This window comes from Oryctolagus cuniculus, chromosome 19, assembly GCF_964237555.1.
Source record: "Oryctolagus cuniculus chromosome 19, mOryCun1.1, whole genome shotgun sequence".
Taxonomy (NCBI): Eukaryota; Metazoa; Chordata; class Mammalia; order Lagomorpha; family Leporidae; genus Oryctolagus; species Oryctolagus cuniculus.
In genome coordinates this window covers 31,427,593-31,447,077 of record NC_091450.1, presented here as the reverse complement: position 1 = coordinate 31,447,077, position 19,485 = coordinate 31,427,593, and the positions used below count along the sequence as shown (strand labels likewise).

The 19,485-nt window shown below is 47.0% G+C and overlaps 1 protein-coding gene and 1 pseudogene across 1 annotated transcript in view; both read right to left on the bottom strand.

The window, feature by feature from the left end:
* The window catches only part of ADCY9 (adenylate cyclase 9), a 197,015-nt gene that overhangs the window by 141,383 nt on the left and 36,147 nt on the right, over positions 1–19,485 (bottom strand). The window lies entirely within an intron of this gene.
* LOC127488198 (spermine synthase-like) overlaps positions 14,222–19,485 on the bottom strand; it is a 22,314-nt pseudogene continuing 17,050 nt past the window's right edge.

The following is a 19,485-nucleotide window of genomic DNA, read 5'->3' as shown; positions in this document are numbered from 1 at the left end:
AATGTCTGTCTCTAGATCACTAATTTCCCTCTGCCTCACTCTTAACCTGCTTTTTAAAAATGATCCCAAAAAGATTTATTTCTTTATTTGAAATGCAGAGAGAAAAAAAGGAGAAAGAGAGAGAGAGAGAGAGAGAATCTTGCATCCACTGGATCACTGCCCAATGGCCATAGCAGCCGGGGCTGGTCCAGGTTGAAGCCAGGAGCCAAGAAGTCCATCCTGGCCTTCCATAGCGGTGACGGGGCCCAAGCACTTGAACCATCCTCGGGGATATCAGCAGGAAACCATATAAGAAGTGGAGCAGCGGTACTCAAACTGGCACTGGCACTCTGATATGGGAGGCTGGCATCACAAGTGGTGGCTTCACCTGCTGCACCACAATGCTGGCCCCTCCCTCTGCCTCATTCTTTTTTTTTTTTTTTTAAAGATTTACTTATTTATTTGAAAGTCAGAGTTACAGAGAGAAGGAGAGGCAGAGAGAGAAGTCTTCCATCTGCTGGTTCATTCCCCAAATGGCCGCAACGACCGAAGCTGCACCGATCAGAAGCCAGGAGCCAGGAGCTTCCTCTAGGTTCCCATGTGGGTGCAAGGACTTGGGCCATCTTCTGCTGCTTTCCCAGGCCACATCAGAGAGCTGGATCAGAAGTGGAGCAGCCAGGACTCAAACTGGCGCCCATATGGGGTGGTGGTACTTCAGGCAACAGCCTTACCCGTTATGCCACAGCACCAGCCCTGCCTCATTCTTAAAAGCATGCCTGTCCTGGTCAGCACTTTGGTGTAGTGGGCTAAGCCTCCGCCTGCAGAGCCAGCATCCCACATGGGCACCAGTTCGTGTCCTGGCTGCTCCTCTTTCAATCCAGCTCTCTGCTTATAGTCTGGGGAAGTAGTGGAAGATGGCCTAAGTGCTTGGGCCCCTGCACACATATGGGAGACCTGAAAGAAGCTCCTGGCTCCTGGCTTTGAATGGGCCTAGCTCCAGCTGTTGCAGCCATTCAGGAAGTAAACCAGCAGATGGAAGATCTTTCTCTCTGTCTCTCCCTCTCTCTGTCTGTAACTCTACCTCTCAAATAATTAAATAGGGGTTTGTTCTATGGCGCAGTGGGTTAAAGCCCTGGCCTGCAGCATCAGCATCCCATATGGGCACCAGTTCAAGCCCTGGCTGCTCCACTTCCAATCCAGCTCCCTGCTAATGCACCTGGGAAGGCAGTGGAGGATGGCCCAAGTCCTTGGGCCCCTGTACTCACTTGGGAGACCCAGAACAAGCTCTCGGCTCCTGGCTTCTGATCAGCTCAGCTCTGGACATTGTGGCCATTTGTGGTGTGAACCAGCGAATGGAAGACCTCTCTTTCTCTACCTCTCTCTGCAACTCTGTCTTTCAAATAAATGAAATAAATCTTTAAAATAAATAAATATATAAATATATAAAATCTTAAAAAAAAAAAAAAAGGACTCCTGTCATTGGATTTCGGGCCCACCCAGGCAATCACATCTTCAGATCCTTAAGTTAATTATACCTCAAAGACTGCTTTTCCAAATAAGGTCACACTCACAAACACCAGGGGTGAAGGGTTGGACATATCTTGGGGGCTGGGGGGGCCCTGTTCAACCTATAAGGAAGAGGCAGAGTGAGGCCTGCAGAGTCACCATGGCTCAGCAGTAGCTGCTTCTGCCACAACCTGCAGACAAGCAGTGGGAGAGCGGCCTCAGCTCCCCAAGGCTAAAGCTGGGAGCAGGGCAGTGTGCAGTTTCCCAGGAAGCGAGGACCAAAAGCAGCACTTTGTGAGGCTCAGGGAGGTCGGGGCCACAAGGCTAAGCCTAGGGCACACAGTGCAGTGTTGCTAGGACAAAACTAAAATCGCATTCCTGGGCTACTTTAGAAGGCAGAAATCGTGCTAATCGCCTCTGCTTTGCAGCCAGGCCACCGTGCCCTGCCAGGGGCTAACCTTGTCTGACTCCTCAGGCCGGAGCTGGACTTCCTCCTGGTTTGTTATCAGCTGCAGCTGGAACGGGCCTGTGAGCCCGTGGCCACCCGAGAGACCAGCCAGGGACAGTGACCGTGCAGGATGCCAGGATGGGTTATAGCAGTGGAGGTCAGATGCCAACCACATGTGATCCTGGCTATCACTTATGCTCACCCACTATCTGCTCCCGACAAGCAGGGCAGGGGACAAGGCAAGGGCAGAGGAGGGAACATGCCTCAAGGACCTGAGAGTTACAACAGCGCTGAGTCAGGGCCAGGGAGGTGGACGGAGTTTCTGGGGATTCTGGAAGAGGCCTTAGGACTGTGTGTAGCTAAAGCAGCAGGTGCTGAAGTGGGACTGCCTGGCCTCGAACTCCAGCTCCTCAGCTTGCTGTGCAACCTTGGGCAAGTTACTCTAAGTCTCTCAAGCTCAGCTCTCTTCTCTGTAAACTGAGGACCTAAACAGAAACCACTTCATAGGGCTGTTAGAGGCTTACATCAGACAAGCCAAAGAAGGCCCTAGCACAGTACCAGGCATGTAGCAAATACTCAACCAACACCGGCTACCAGAAACCAACCATGTTAGACGTGACACGTGAAGGAAGGTGTGATGGTTCATTTTACATGTCAGCTTGGCCTGGTTATGGTACTTGGTTTTTTGGCCAAACACCAGTCTAGATGCTTCTGTGAGGGCACAGATGTGGTTCACATCTGATTTTGGTAGATTTTGAATAAAGGAGACCACCCTCTGTCATGTGGATGGGCCTTGTCCAATCAGTTGAAGGCCTTAATTATAATGACTGTGGTCCAGGGTAGGTGTGAGGCACAGCATTTAAGACCCAAATTGGGATGTCTGCATCCCAAATGGGAGGGAGGACCTGAGTTTGAGTCCCACATCTGCACTCCTGATTCCAAGTTCCTGTTCATTGCACACACAGGGAGGTAGCCGTTGATAGTTGCGTCTCTACCACCTATGTTGGCTTCAGCCTGGCCCTGCTTCAGCCATTAGAGGCCTTTGGGAAGCAAGATAGCAAGTGAGAGCTTGTTCTGTCTCTCATTTTTTGCTCTCTGTCCTTTCTCTCTCTCTCTCTCTCTCTCTCTCTCTCTCTCTCTCTCTCGCTCTGTGTGTGTGTGTGTGTGTTTTCCAAATAAGTTAAATAAATATTTAATGCATTTTTTAAAAAAGGCTGAGGTCCCCCAAGGGAGAAGAAATTCTTCCTCCAGATTACCTTTTTAAAAATGTTTATTTTTTTTCATCCACTTGAAAGGCAGAATGAGAGGGAGACAGAGAAAGAGAGAGAGGTACTGGTTCACTGTCCAAATACCCACAATAGCCGGGGCTGGGCCAAGCCAAAGCCAGGAGTCAGGAACTCCATCCAGGTCTCCCATGTAGGTAGCAGGGGCCATCATCCACTGCCTTCCAGGTGCATCAGCAGGAAGCTGGATCAGAAGTCAAGCAGCCATGACTCAAACTGCCACTATGATACAGGCTGAGGACATTGTGAGTCTCAGTTTAACTGCCCCCCAGCCTACAGCACGAGAGTTCCCTGGGTCTCCAGCCTGCCAGTCTGCCCCATAGACCTCAGACTCCCCAGTCTCACAATGACATGAACCAACTCGATAAAACAGATACATAGACACGTACACAGATAGATGGGTAGGGGATGAACAGGAGGGAGGGATGATCTCTCTGTCTACCTGCATATCCAGCTGGTTCCGTTTCTCTAGAGAACTCTAACACTGCAGGATTAATGTCCAGAAGCCACAAGGACAAACATTCCAGGCAGAGACCAACTGCACGGGCTATGCTATGGAGGACGTGCAGACCAGCAAACCACAGGGCACAGAGCACAAGAGGAGACATCAGGAAATTAAGTAAGACAGGTGACTTGAACCAAATCGAGAGCAGACTCAGAGCCATATGGAAACCATTAGAAGATTCGTGAGGCAGAATGTGGGTGCCTGGAGCTGTCCTTGCAGAAGAGGTGCTGCACAGACAAATCATGCAGATACCCCAAGTCGCACCTGCTTCTGAAATGGAACCAGGATGGTTGCTCTGGGTAAAGGAGAAACCTCCTCCCTGTTGGCCAGGACAACGCATACCATGCACAAACTTAGAAGCAGATGCATCTCTGCCTGACAGCCCATGGCTCAGTCACGAGACACAGACACCTGAGGAGGTGGGGACGGCCCTCAGGAGCAGAGGGGCTGCTGAGGCTCTCTGGAATCCAGGTGCGGCTATCCTACCCGGGATCTGGAATGTGCTGCGCTACAAAGTGAATTCCTGGTGTGTTTTTGAGGCTGTTGATTCTGTGGGCAGGGTTATTAAGAGAGCACAACCTGCAGACAGAGGTTCTGAGAGGCCTCCCAGGAGCTCTGCTCACTGTCCTGGGCCAAATGGACATGACCCCCACAGGAGTTCCCAGAGCTCTTCTTGGTCAGTAAACCCGGCTCACACAGACATCACTTGCCAGTCCCCAGGAAGAAATGCCCAGCACTTACTTGCTGGTGACAGGGGCTTCTATCTTTTTAATTCATGGGCTTCAACACAGGGGGCAAAAGTTACGCTTGCCCTTTCTAGTGGCCAGTTGTGATATTATCATATATTTGTACTTGTTCTTTCTTCTAATTATATAAATCTCAAGATAGTACTAAGACAGAAGTCATCAACCTGGAATGTCAGGGCCAGCTTTCCACTTCTGGCAGACTGGAGGTTCAGTACAGATTCTAGCTGTACTGAAAATTCCTCCTGCTCCAAAACACCTGAAAAGAAACACACACACACACACAAATTCTCATTGTAGTGAAATCTGCATACTATTAATCATCTCAACTATTTATTTAAAAATTTATTTATTTGAAAGGCAGAGTTTACAGAGAGAGAGAGGGACAGAGAGAGAGAAAAAATATTTCACCTGCTGGTTCACTTCCCAAACGGCCATAACAGCTGGGGTTGGGCCAATCCAAAGCCAGGAGCCAGGAGCTGGACTAGAAGTGGAGCAGCTGGGACTCAAACCAGTGCCCACATGGGATGCTGGCATTGCAGAAAGCTGCCTTATTCGCTATGCCACAATACTGGCCCCCATCTCAGCTACTTTTTTAAAAAGATTTATTTATTTATTTAAAAGTCAGAGTTACATAGAAAGAGAAGGAGAGGCAGAAAGAGACCGAGGTCTTTTATCCACTGGTTCACTCCCCAACTGGCCGCAATGGCCGGAGCTGCACCTATCTGAAGCCAGGAGTGGGTGCAGGGGCCCAAGGACTTGGGCCATCTTCTACTGCTTTCCCAGGCCATAGCAGAGAGCTGGATCAGAAGTGGAGCAACCGGGACATGCACTGTTGCCATATGGGATGCTGTTAGTGCAGGCGGTGGCTTTACCTGCTACGCCACAGTGCCTGCCCCTCAACTATATTTTTTAAAAAAGATTTATTTATTTATTTATTTATTTGAAAGGCAGAGTTACAGAGAGGCAAAGGCAGATAGAGAGGTCTTCTATCCGCTGGTTCACTCCCCAGGTGTCAGCAATGGCCAGAGCTACACCTACCCAAAGCCAGAAGCCAGGAGCTTCTTCCAGGTCTCCCACGTGAGTGCAGAAGCCCAAGGACTTGGGCCATCTTCCACTGCTTTCCAGGCCATCAGCAGAGAGTTGGGATCGGAAGTGGAGCAGCTGGGATTTTTTTTTTTTTTTTTTTGGACAGGCAGAATGGACAGTGAGAGAGACAGAGAGAAAGGTCTTCCTTTGCCGTTGGTTCACCCTCCAATGGCCGTCGTGGCCGACGTGCTGCAGCTGGCGCACCGCGCTGATCCGATGGCAGGAGCCAGTTACTTATCCTGGTCTCCCCTGGGGTGCAGGGCCCAAGCACTTGGGCCATCCTCCACTGCACTCCCTGGCCGCAGCAGAGAGCTGGCCTGGAAGAGGGGCAACTGGGACAGAATCCGGCACCCCAACCGGGACTAGAACCCGGTGTGCCGGCACCACAAGGTGGAGGATTAGCCTAGTGAGCCGAGGCGCCGGCGCAGCTGGGATTTAAACTAGCGCCCATATGGGATCCTGGCACTTGCAGGTGGCTTCACCCACTAAGCCACAGTGCTGGCCCCTCCTCAACTATTTTTAAGTGTACAATCCCACAGCAGTAAGAACATTCATGTTGGAGCCAGCATTGTCCTGTGGCAGATTAAGCTTCCACCTTTGATGCTGGCATCCCATATGGGCGCTGGTTTGAGATCTAGCTCTTCCACTCTCAATCCAGCTCCCTGCTAATGCACCTGGGAAAGCAGCTCCCTGCTAATGCACCTGGAAGAAGCTCTGGACTCCAGGCTTCAGGACTGGCCCGGCCCTGGCCATTCTGGTCATTTGGAGAGTGAATCAACGGACGGAAGAGATCTCTCTCTCTTCTCCTCCTCCTTCCCCTCTTCCTCTTTCCCCTCCTCTCTCTGAAACTCTGCCTTTCAAATAAATAAAAAAAAAATTTAAAGAGGAACGTTCGTGTTGTTATGCAATCACCAGAGCCATCTCTCTCCAGAAGTCTTCCATCTTCCCCTTCAGCGATGACTCTCAAATTCCTCCCTCTCCCGTCACTGGGCACCACTATTCCACTCTGTCTCTACAAATTTGGCCATACTTGGGACCTCGTATAAGAGAATCGCACAGTACTACCCTTCTTTGTCTGGATAACTTCACTTAGCCCAGTGTCTCCAATGTATCCATGATGCAGAATGTGTCAGAATTTCATCCCGTTATGGCTGAATAATATTCCAATTGCATCTGAGGGGAGGGGTCTTCAAAAAGTTCTTGGAAAATGTGATTTATAAAAAAAACTGTTCATGGAAAATATTTTTGTACCAAAAAAAGGTTATCTTCTATTTCAATTTCCACAAACTCTGCAGTACATTTTGCTTATCCATTCGTTCATTGATGACACTAGCTTGTTTGATAATACTGCTTTGAACATGAATAATGCTGCTATTATACAAATAACTGATTCAAGTCTCTGCTTTTTCTTGATTTAGTTTTGGTAGGTGGGAGTTTTTCTACAAATACATTCATTATTTTCTGAATGTGAAAAGTTTGATACAAGGTTTTCATATTCTTTTATGTTCTCATAATCTCTTCTGCATTTATGATTATGCCCCATTTTAAATATTCATGTTATTCATTTCTGTCTTCTTTTTAGATCACCTTGGCAGAAATTCAACAACCACCTGACTCTTTCAAATGGCTAGCCGTGTCAGTTAGAATCAGCCTCAGCTCCGAGTTAGAAAACACCTCCAAATCACAATGGTCTAACAAAATACAGCTTTTTTCTCACTGTCAAAATGTTCAGAAGGCTAAGTTCAGGTCTGGTCTGGTGATCCCCTGTGTTAGGAAACCAGGTTCCTTAGATCTTGAAGCTCCTTCGGTGTCCAAGGAAGGAAAAGCCAGTCTCCGAGATCCAAAGGTCACCCTTTGGTCTAAGATAGCTTGGGCAGCTCCAGCCAGAGTTCCAGGCAGAAAGGAGGAGGGAGGGAGGGCAGGCGTATCTCCTCTCACTCCTAGGAACTGTGCATACCGCCTCTGCCACGTCCCCGAATGGTCATGTGGCCACGGCACTTGCAGAAGAGTCCAGGAAGCGTTGGATTGCTACTTTCCCCTCTTCATGCTATGGCTCTCATATTTTATCTTTACATATGCTATAAACTCCACAACAATGTTTATTTTGCTTAAAACTACCAACTGGTGGCCTGTGTCGTGGCATGGCAGGAAAGCAGCACAAGACGGCCCAGTTATTTGGACCCCTGCCAGACACATGGGAGACCCGGATGGAGTTCCAGGATCCTGGCCTGGGCCTGGCCCTAGCTGGGACTTCTAGGGAGTGAACCAACAAGTAGAAGATTCTCTCTCTCTCTCTCTTTCTCTGTTCACACAGCCTTTCAAATAAATAAATCTTAAAAAATTTTCTAGAAGGCCCAATATGTTTTCTTTTAATTCTCCACTTCTCTCCTCATGTCAGTAATTTCCTTTAGGTCTTCAAACATATATACAATAGGTGTTTTAACATTCTTGTCTTTTAATCACATTGTCTCTATCATTTCTGAATGGGTTTCCATTGCCAGATTTTGCTCCTGATTATGGATCGTATTTTACTTCCTGTTTTCCTATCCAGTACTTTTTACTGAATGCTAGACATTGTGAATACACATTGTAGAGTGTTAAATTTCATTTTCATGTGCTCTAGAGTACCAGACTTTGTTCTAACAGGCAGTTACATTACTTCATTACTTGCAAATTAAATTATTTCTAAATATTTTAAAATCATTTTAAATTATTATTTTAATTAGACCTATTTATGGAGTACAGTATGTACATGTACTCCATACATGTACTCAATATGTGATGATCAAATCAGGTTAGTTAGCATTGCCATCTTCTTCAAGGTATTTAAAAATAAAAAAGATTTACTTATTTACTTGAAAGTCAGAGTTACAGAGACAGAGAGAAGTGAAAAGGAGAAAGATCTTCCATCTGCTGCTTCACTCCCCAGATGGCCACAGTGGCCAGGTCTGGGCCAAGCTGAACCCAGAAGCCAAGAGCTTCTTCCAGGTCTCCACATGGGGGCAGGAGCCCAAGGACTCAGGTCATCTTTTGCTGCTTTTCCCAGCAATTAGCAGGGAGCTGGATAGGAAGTAGAGTAGCCAGAGCACACACTGGCACCCATATGGGATGCAGGCATCACAGGCAGTGACTTCACCCACTATGCTTCAAAGCCAGCCCCCACGTACGTCTTAAAGCTCTATCTGGGGATGAGCACTAAAGCACAACAGGTTAAGTCACTGCTTGCAATGCCCGCATCCCAAATTGGAGGCTGGACTGAGTCACAGCAGCTCCACTTCTGATCCAGTTTCCTGCTAATGCATCCTGGGAGGCAGCAGATGGTGGCTCAAGTGCTTGGGCCCCTGCCACCCACATGGGAGACTCGGACAGAGCTCCAGGCTCCTGGCTTCAGCTTCCTGGGCTGTTGTAGGTATTTGGAAGTAAACAAGCAGATGTAAGATCTTGCTCTTTCTTCCTCTCTCTCTCTCTCTCTTTCTTTCTTCCTGTCACTCTGCCTTTCAAGTAGATGAAAGTAAACAAACATTTTAAAAATAAATAAAGCTCTGTTTGGAGCTCTAGAAATAGTCTGGCTGCTAAGATTGACCTTCTGGGGTCTCTATGGATGCCCAGCATATTCAACAAGTACTTCCCACTCTAGCTGGTTGAAACGCAAATGCTCAAATGTCTCCAGTCCTGTGTAAGCTCTAGGAATGGCTAGCTTGGGTTCTCCAGAAATGCAAGGTTGCTTTAACATTAGTAAATCTATTAGTGTTATTAACCATATTAATATATTAAAGGAAAAAACATATGATGATTTCAATAGACAGTGCAGAAAATTCAACAGTTATCAATCATTTTAGGTATTCAGCAAACTAGAAATAGAAGCAGAATCCCGGCGGGCGCCGTGGCTCACTAGGCTAATCCTCCGCCTGCGGTGCCGGCACACCGGGTTCTAGACCTGGTTGGGGGCGCCAGATTCTGTCCCAGTTGCTCCTCTTCCAGGCCAGCTCTCTGCTCTGGCCCAGGACTGCAGTGGAGGATGGCCCAGGTCCTTGGGCCCTGCACCCACATGGGAGACCAGGAGGAAGCACCTGGCTCCTGGCTTCAGATCGAAGCAACGTGCGTGCCAGCCGTGGCAGCTACTTGGGGGATGAACCAATGGAAAAAGGAAGACCTTTCTCTCTGTCTCTCTCTCTCTCTCACTGTCTAACTCTGCCTGTCCAAAAAAATAAAAAATAAAATAAAAAAGAAGCAGAATTCCATAATTTAATAAAAAGTAGCTATGAAGACTTGTGTGTAGCAAATCCCCCATGTGACAGTAAAAAGTGAAAAGCAGTCCCTTGAAATCAGAAATGACAAAAATAACAGTTTTCATTACTTCTATTCAATATTATTTGGGTTGCCTCAGTCAGTGTAATAATACAAAAAAATTAAAAGCCTAAGAGGGAGGAAACAAAATTGTAGCTCTTCACTCACAAGTCTGTATTAATACCTACTATGTACAAGACTGTGTTCTAGACAATGGTAATATAGCAGCTATCCCATCCATTTTCTGTTGATAATATCACAGACTGGGGTAAATTACAAAGTAAAGAGATTTGTTTTAGCTCAGTGTTCTCATAATGGAGACAGACTATGTTCTATACATAGTGCTATGGAGGGGGGTAAAGTCACAAAATGTCTGTCATTATGGAGCTTCCATTCAAGTCTCAGGTGGGAGAGGGACAGGCAGTATCTAAAATAACAGAGAAAACTGTGTCTTTTCCAAGGTGATCAGCGCTATGGAGAAAAACAGCCGGGGTGGGACAGCGGGGCCATGAGTTGTATGAGTTCAGAGAACATTACCTACTTCCTCACTCGTGGGAACAGCAACCCTGAAACCGTAAACAAGGAGTGCTGGCCAAGAGATGCGAGGATTGTTTTTATTTTAAACAGGGTGGTGGGGACAGGGCTGACTATGAAGGAAGCATTTGGGAGAAGGCTTGAAGGATGTGAGAGGGTTAACCACGTGGAGGAACAACACTCTCAGAAGAGGGAACAGATTTTTCCCCCCCTATTGTTCAGTTCTAGAAGTTCTTTATGTATTTTGGATAACAATCCATACCTTTTAAAAAATATTGATTTATTTATTGATTGAGAGGCAGATCAGACAGAGCTCACATACACTGGTTCACTCCCCAAATGCCTGCAACAGCTGGGAGCCAGGAATTCAATTTCGATCTTCCATGTGGGTGGTGGGGACCCGAATTCTTGAGTCATCACCTGCCACTTCTCAGGATCTGTATAGCAGGAATGTGGAATTGGGAGCAGAGCTGGGACTCAAACCCACGCAACTCCAGTACAGGATGTTGGCATCCCAACCAGTGGCTTAGGCCAAACACCTGCCCCAAGGGAAAGGCATTGAGACGGTGTGTCCCAGGAATGGCAAGGGGCCCCACAAGGCTGAAGTGGTGTGAGCCAGTGGCAAGATGCAAAAGACAAGTTCACAGAGGCTATGGGGGTCACAAGCCATAGACAGGACTTGGGGTTTTACTCCTAGCAAGATAGGGGATCCAGAAAATTCTGAGCAGAGAAGTTACATGACTTGTTTCGAATTTCAAAAAAATGCTGGTTCTGCTTCCTAGGCTGAGCAAAGATCCCAAGAAGGCAAATTCAGAAAAGCGTGAAAACCATCCAGGAGACTGTCTAAGCATCCCAGGTAGAAACATGGTTCTTTGTTCTAGGATGGTGCTGGTGGAGGTAGGTAAAAACTCAGATCACATGCATTTATCAAATAGAGCAAACAGGATTTGGCGAATCTCATAAGGAATGTAAGAGAAAGAATCAAGGTAAGAAGGGTGGGAGTTTAGACACAAGGTTAGGAGTTTAGACACTCCTAAACAAGACAAGCAAGAAGGGGACCTTCCCCTGCCACGTACTGGACTTACTAGGAAGCTCGAGTCATAAGATTATGTGGTATTAGGATAGTGGTGAGATGAAGGAATAGAGCAGAGAATCCAGAAACAGGACCACACATGTGTGGGAAGTTGACAGAGGACCCACAGCCTAAAAATACCAAGAGAGGGCAAGGAAGCAAGACGTGAAACCTTACACAGTGCTGGTGGCAGAATAAATTATGCAAACTTTCTGGAAAGTGATTTTGCATTATCTAAGAAAGTTGAAGATGCACATGTCCTACTGCTGAGCAGACCCACCCTAAGAAGGTGTCCCAGAGAAACTCTGACCAAGATGTACCAGCAAACATGCACAAGAATATCTTAAGAACACAGGCACAACTATTGTCAGAGATGAGTCCCATGAATACAGCCTTAAGAGAAAAAGGCAGAGGCCAGCATTGTGGTGTAGTGAATTAAGCCTCTGCCTACAACACCAGCAACCCATATGGGCACCGGTTTCAAGTCCTGGCTGTTCCACTTCCAATCCAGCTCCTTGCTAACATGCCTGGGAAAGCAGCAGAAGATGGCCCAAATCTTTGGGTCTCTGCACCCACATGGGAGACCTGGAAGAAGCTCCTGGCTCCTGACCCAGCCTCAGCCATTTGGCTAGTGAAACAGTGGATGGAAGACCTCTCTCTCTCTGTGACTCTGACTTTCAAATAAATAAAAAATAAATCTTAAAGAAAGAGAAAAAAGCAAATAGAATACATACAAGTTTGATGCCATTGATAGGAAATTTAAAAGCAGGCAAAACTAAATAGCATGTAGTTAGGATGATATATACATTACAAAGCTGTAAAGAAAACAAGGACTAAAGAATACAAAATTCGTGATGGGGTATCTTTGGGAGGGAGGGAGTCACAAACCAGAGAATCCAGGAGGGCATAAAGATGTTGGAAATGGTTTACTTATTGAGTGTTATTCATGGGTGTTCTTTTTCAAAAATCTCCATCTGGGCCGGTGCCGTGGCTCACTTGGCTAATCCTCTACCTGCAGCGCCAGCACCCTGGGTTCTAGTCCCAATTGGGACACCAGGAACTAGTCCCGGTTGTTCCTCTTCCAGTCCAGCTCTCTGCTGTGGCCCGGGACTGCAGTGGAGGATGACCCAAGTGCTTGGGCCCCTGCACCCACATGGGAGACCAGGAGGAAGCACCTGGCTCCTGGCTTCGGATCAGCACAGCGCCGGCTGTAGCGGCCATTAGGGGAGTGAACCAATGGAAGCAAGACCTCTCTCTCTGTCTCTCTCTCACTGTGTATCTCTCTCTCTCTCTCTCTCTCTCTCACTGTCTAACTCTGCCTGGCAAAAAAATAAAAAAAAAAAATCTCCATCTGGAGAGAAGAGATGGAAAGAGCTTACCAACTACACAAATATATATCTATTATTTTGTGTGAATACATATTTCAGATATTTTTAAATTGGAAAAACAAAAATGAATATTACCCCCACCCCTAGTTTTACAAAGGAGGAAACAGGCCTGAAGTCACCCACCTGGGAAACGGCAAATCTAGAACAAGTAGCACCAGATTCCTATGTCTCAATTCATTTGATCACATCATCTTTTCCTGATTTGGAAAAATTAAACTAGTAGCAACCAGACCACCGTGCATGGGAAAGAAGTGAGCGGGGGTGCCAGATGTCTGACACCCTGGGTATTTGAGCAGTAAGTTCCCTTAAACCTCCCACAGCACTGAGCCAAGCCCCCACTCCCCAGTCCAGCTTCTGTTTGCACACAGACTCTGCCTCCTGCCACTGCTGAGAGGCAGGCCCATCTCTGGGCTTCAGTAATAAGCCTTGGCTGTCGCACACACAACAAGACAGGCAGGGAGTAGATCCTGGCCCTGCTCCTCCAGTTCCACTCCCCAGATCGTCTTTGAGAAGTCACTTCACTGCACTCAACGCTGGGGACAGTAACACAGACCCCCCACATGCCACTCAGTGCAGCACAAAGACACCCAAGGGATGCAGGGGATAACAGTAGTAAACTATGCAGCTTGTTGTCCAGCAGCGCTTAGCCCCACATGCCTAACGCACGGGTTTTGCAAAGTGCGCACACTGCCGGCTGACAGACAGTAAGCAGACTCCGGACTGGACACTTCCACTGCACCCGTGACAGTGAGTGGCTATGAATATCTAAATAGCCTCCCTCTCAAGTCACCTCCCACAGTGACCTGACAGCCACACCACATCACATGTCTGGGTAATTTCTCCCCCTGGGCAGCCCCTTGATTTGCATTGATCAAAAGCTGCCTGGAACGCAGCAGGCAGCCTGCCTGCTCATGTCAGCAGCAAGTGCTGTGCACATTTCAGACCACTGGTAAGAGTGGCAAAGAAATGATTCCCATATGAGGTTTCCATGATGAAAGGAGATTTGAAATCAGGCCTTCAGCCCCTAATTTTCAATACTACTTTGACGATGGTTTATTTTAAAACATCATCTTGAGTCATGGAATAGTACAGCAGCCCAAGTGGACTAAGACAAGTAAGGCTGGTGATCATTACTTTATTATGATATCAGCCTACTCACTTGTGATTATTATTTTCTTACTTAACACAGCATCAAAATATCATACTTTAATTTTAAATGCATATACTTATACACAATGTATACTTATCTACTGTATTTGGGGCCTTGCTCATCTCTGCTATCAATAATTACAGATTCCTCCAAAAGATTCCCATGACCCAGGCATCGAGGTCGAAGTTCAGATCCACATTCATCCTGATGTGCACAGAAAACAAATAAGCAAACCAGTTTTTTTCTGTTTTTAACCAAATTTATTTCTATCAAGGCCAACAGAAAACTCACTTAGATGTGGGTTTTGATTTCTTGCCTTCCCTTTCCTTTTGCCATATGATCAGTCAGAGCTATCAGGAAACCTCCATTCCTCAGTGCTACCTGCATCCAAGGAGAGGAAGATAACAGATGAGATAATAGCCGACTTTTCGGTATGGAAAATTCCTGTTTGGGCAGCAGATACACGTCTGGAAGCAAGACCAGGAAACCAACACAGAAAGGAGAGATCAGTCGGTCAAAGAAAGGTCACACAAACCACCTCTCTGCGCAAGTCGAGGTGTGGTCTCCTCACCCCGTGGTCCCAGATACAGTGTCCCACTCCATCAGGGAACAAAGAGAAAAGCCACAAAGGCCATGCGTACAGAAGAGTGAGGCATAGCGGAGCACATGAAGTGGACTGAAGATGCCTGCACCTTTTCTTCGTGTGTCTGTCTCCTTCAATGAACTCACGCCTCCTTGACCACACACAGCCAGCGGGGCCTATAAAGTAGGAAAAGCAGATCTGATATTGAATTGCGCTCTAACAGCTGCCACTCATGGGTCTCATGCAAGTCATGAACTGCCTCTCTGGGCCTCCGATTCCTCTTCTGGGAAATGAGGATATTCTAAGACCTACCTTACCCATCTCACAGGGTTTGGGGAGACTCGGATGAAAAGGTGAAAGAGAATGTACTTTGTGTATAATGATGAAACACAGGCTAGAAAATTCTGATATTATTGTTGTTTGTCTTAGTTCTGCCACACACAGGCAACCTCAGGCAAATCCCAAAAGTCCATTGAGTTTAAGTGCCCTCTACATCCCTCAGAGGGTAAAACAGTGATGAACTAAGACAGTTTAATATCGAGCAGACATTACTGGTTGGCTTCCTCAAGCCCGAGGGAGGGTTCTCCCCTCCTGAATACGAAGCTAAGACCTTGCGGAGGGAAAGCTCTTCGTCCTTCTTCCTGCCTGGAATATAAACGCAAAGGCTGGAGGAACAGCAACATCTCCCAACCAAGAGACAGAGGCTTGAGAATGAAGGTCTATGCTCGAAACAGAGGAAGGAGAGATGCAAAGAGCCTGGGTTCCTGAAGGCACTGATAGTCACAATTCCGGCCCCAGAGTACCTACCTGTGAGTTTCCTGCTGCTTAGGAAAAAAGAGGTCTTTATTGGCATCAGCCTAAAAGTAGAAGTTTCTGTTATCTGCATGTATCCATGTGCATTACAAACTGACTTGCTGCCTTCATTTATTTATTTATTTATTTTTATTTTTTTGACAGGCAGAGTGGACAGTGACAGAGAGAGACAGAGAGAAAGGGCTTCCTTTGCCGTTGGTTCACCCTCCAATGGCCACCGCGGCCAGTGCACCGCGCTGATCCGATGGCAGGAGCCAGGTGCTTCTCCTGGTCTCCCATGGGGTGCAGGGCCCAAGCACTTGGGCCATCCTCCACTGCACTCCCTGGCCACAGCAGAGAGCTGGCCTGGAAGGGGGCAACTGGGACAAAATCCGGCGCCCCGACCGGGACTAGAACCCGGTGTGCCGGCCGGCGCCGCAAGGCAGAGGATTAGCCTAGTGAGCCGCGGTGCCGGCCATATTTACTTACTTTTAAGAAGAGTATTTGCCAAGGGTCCACATTGTAGCACAATGGGTTAAACCGCTGCATGCAATGCTGTCATCCCACATGGGCGCTGGTTTGAGTCCCAGCTGCCCTACTTCCCATCCAGGTTTTTGCTAATGCACCTGGGAAAGCAGTGGAAGATGGACCAAGTACTTTGGGCCCCTGTACCCACATGGGATATCTAGATGAAGCTCCTGGATCCTGGCTTCAGCTTGCCCCAACCCCTGGTGTTTTGGCCATTTGTGGAATGAACCAGTGAATGTAAGATCTCTTTTTCTCTCTCGCTCTGTGTCTCTCCTGCCTTTGGCCTGGCCCAGTCCTGGCTGTTATGGGCATTTGAAAAGTGATTAGCAGATAAAAGATGTCTCTCTCTCTCTCTCTCTCTCTCTCTCTCTCTCTCTGTCACTCTGCCTTTCAAGTAGATGAAAATAGATAAGCAAACACTTTTTAAAAGTAAGTAAAACTAACTAAATAAGCATAAGAATTACATGCCGAAAACTACAAAGATCACGAACCAAACAGTAAATCCGTGGTTAGAGGGTACGATAGGATGGGGAGTCAATGCTAAGCAGTGAGGGGCTTCTCTTTGGAGTGGTGAGAATGTTCTGGAAGTAGTGGTGAAGGCTGGACAACCTTGTGAATGTGCTAAAACCTTCTGAATCACACACTTTAAGAGGATGAATTATATCTCAACAAGAGTGAATCAAGAAGGAACAAAACAAAACAAGCGGAAACATAGGTGGGACTGACTAGTTAATCAGAGCACTTTGCAGGCTCCCATACAAGTTCAATAAAGTGACCCCTTCCCTTGAAGACACATCTCTGGAAATTTCCACCAATGAGAGCCTGACAATTTCACCTGTCCTGCCAGACTTCTTCCCTAGGTAGGTTAGCTAACATGGCTCATAAAGCAATGAAAAAAAATGCCATTTCTGTCCCCATATCTGGCCATAACTGAAGAACATAAAACACCCTGGTTCCTTCACAGGAGGGAGAGATCTCTACATTCCCCACTCCCAGTTCTTTGGCTGGTGTTCTTTGGCTGTATCTAAAAAACCAAATTAATACAAGAGCAGATTAACAACAGAAATCCACACGCGCTTCATGAAATTCACATTTACATAGAGATCTCACAAGAGTGAAGCCAAAGAAATGACTGAAGCAAGACATTTTTACCTTTTTTTTTGCACAAGAAAACAATAAGCTTGTGTAGGTATGGCAGGACAAGTGGATCTCTTGACTAGGGCAGTAAATTCTAGGAATGTCACGAAAAGGTGTTGTGGGGAGGGGTGTAGGAGCTGCGGAAGATGAGGGAGACTCTGAAGTTTGTTTATTCAGGTTCATTGCCATACCACTTACCAGACTCTGGTGATCAGGGCTGCTTTTTGGCCTAGGTGTGGGAAGGGTGCCCTCCTGAAAGCATCTTTGTGGTTTGCTGCATGAGGGAAAATAAAGGTCCGGCGGTCACAGTTCCTTCAGGAAGTCCAGCTTTGTGATAATCAACACGTCTGTTGAGATGGCAGGTCCTGACCTCTGTCACTCCTTTCATTTGGTTTTCAGTGTCATGCCTCTGACTCATACCTGTGATATCCAGGATGACAGAGGCACAGCCCTGCGCATGATACTGTGGTCCATGGCCATACTCACAACTAAAGGACATGCTAAATATCCATTAGGAGTTAATAGTAGAGACGATTCTTTCCCATCCAAAAAATAAAATAAAATAAAAATGGACAGAGATGAGATACTTTGCATAATTTCTGGCATACAGTAAGTGTTCAGTAAGTGCTAACTATTATAATTATTAGTAGACCCCAAAGGTCCTCCATTACTCTTTCTGGGTTCTCTCTCTCGCTCTCTCTCTCTCTCTCCCCCCTCCCAAGGTCTTGATATAATTCTACTTCCCCCAGTCAGCCTCCTGATTGTAACTACAAAATCAAACAAACTGACTCAAGCTGAGGCATCAACAGCTAACAGAGACTCATGTGTTACGTCCCTCTGCCTCCCCCAACTGTTCTTAACCAAATCATTTCTTTGGGCTCCATCACGTCTAAGTCATCCACACTTGACACTCGTGTAGGTGTGAGAATGCAACATCATTCATGACAAAAATGGCCCTACTGCCTCTCAAACTGTTTATCCAGGAAATAGGAGGATGGGCCGGTGCTGAGACACTGCAGTGCTCATGGCAACAAAGAAAACTGGATCACCTGGAGGACTGGACCTCTGACCTGGGCCCCAACACAGTAACAAGAAAAGAACCAGCCTTGGGCTTCCAGCCTTGATGCCCACCCTTGCTGACACCCCAGACCCCAGCCACATCCTATGTCCTATGCCCCAAACTCTCTGCTACACTCCGACAAAGAGACTGCACTGGGGAGACCTGGGGTGCCAGAACTGGTCTCTGGCCAGGGTGTTTTTACCACTTCCTAGAGCCAAAATGCTCTGGTTGAAAAACAGAGAAGCAAAACCTATGAACAATCAAGGCTTGGTACCAAACCTTCGGAGCTCCCCCACCCTGGCTTGTACGTGTATGGACAGAGATACTTTGAAGACACATAGATGAAAGAGATCTCCAGGTGCAATTACAGATCTATAGAAGCAGATACAGACATATCTCAGATAAACACTCCCACAAGTTTGCTAATTTAATCCCATCAATCTATTTTATTGATGAGAGAGCTGAGATTTTTTTTACCTTAACTTAGCCAGAGTCACCGACTGCCAGGGGACAACGATGAGACTGGGAACTCTCAAGTCACCACCGGTCTCCTTCCATCTCACCGTCACCAGGAATCTAAAGCCTCACCCTGATACGCACCCAGGTTTCCTGTCATTTCTCAGACTGTCCAGACACGTCAGGATGTTTCATCTGTGTCCAGGGCTGGCCCCACATTCCTCACATAGTGCCCATTCTTTCCAGCTTTTAAGAATCCTCCTTATACAATAGGCTCCAGCTAAGCACCGCCTCCCTGCTGAAGCTGGTCCCAAACCCCAGGTGGGATTCATCAGTTCTTCCTCACCTCTGCTCTCTTCCACCGGAAAACAAGCTTCCCCACCACCACCACCGAGTCGGGGGCTCATGGGCCGGGTCGTCATCCTTATCCCCAGAGCTTAGCTCTGGAAATGCGGGCATGCAACCGGCTCTTGAAATCCTTGAACTTTTTTAGGAGCTTGGACAAAGTAGGCAGCAACAACAGAGTACTGAGTGAAGAAACAAACAAGCCCAACAGTATTTTTACATCTCACAATGTTGACAGAATTAGCTCTGAAAAATAATGGTTGATGCCACAATTTTTTAAACATACCACACTAACTAGACTATATACACACAGTTTTTGTTTTGTAAAATATACATGACCTGAAGTGGACAATTCAGATGCACTCAGCACACTCACGCCATTGTACAACCATCACCTCCTCCATCTCCAGAGCTCTTCGTCTTCCTGAACTCAAAGTCTGTGCCCTTTAAGCACTAACTTCCCATTCCCCCAGCTCCCGGCAGCTACTGTTCTACTTTCTGCCTCCATGAATTTGACTCCTCCAGGAGCTCACTTAAGTAGAATTAAGCATTATTTCTCTTTTGTGTCTGGCATATTTCATTCAGCACAATGTCATCAAG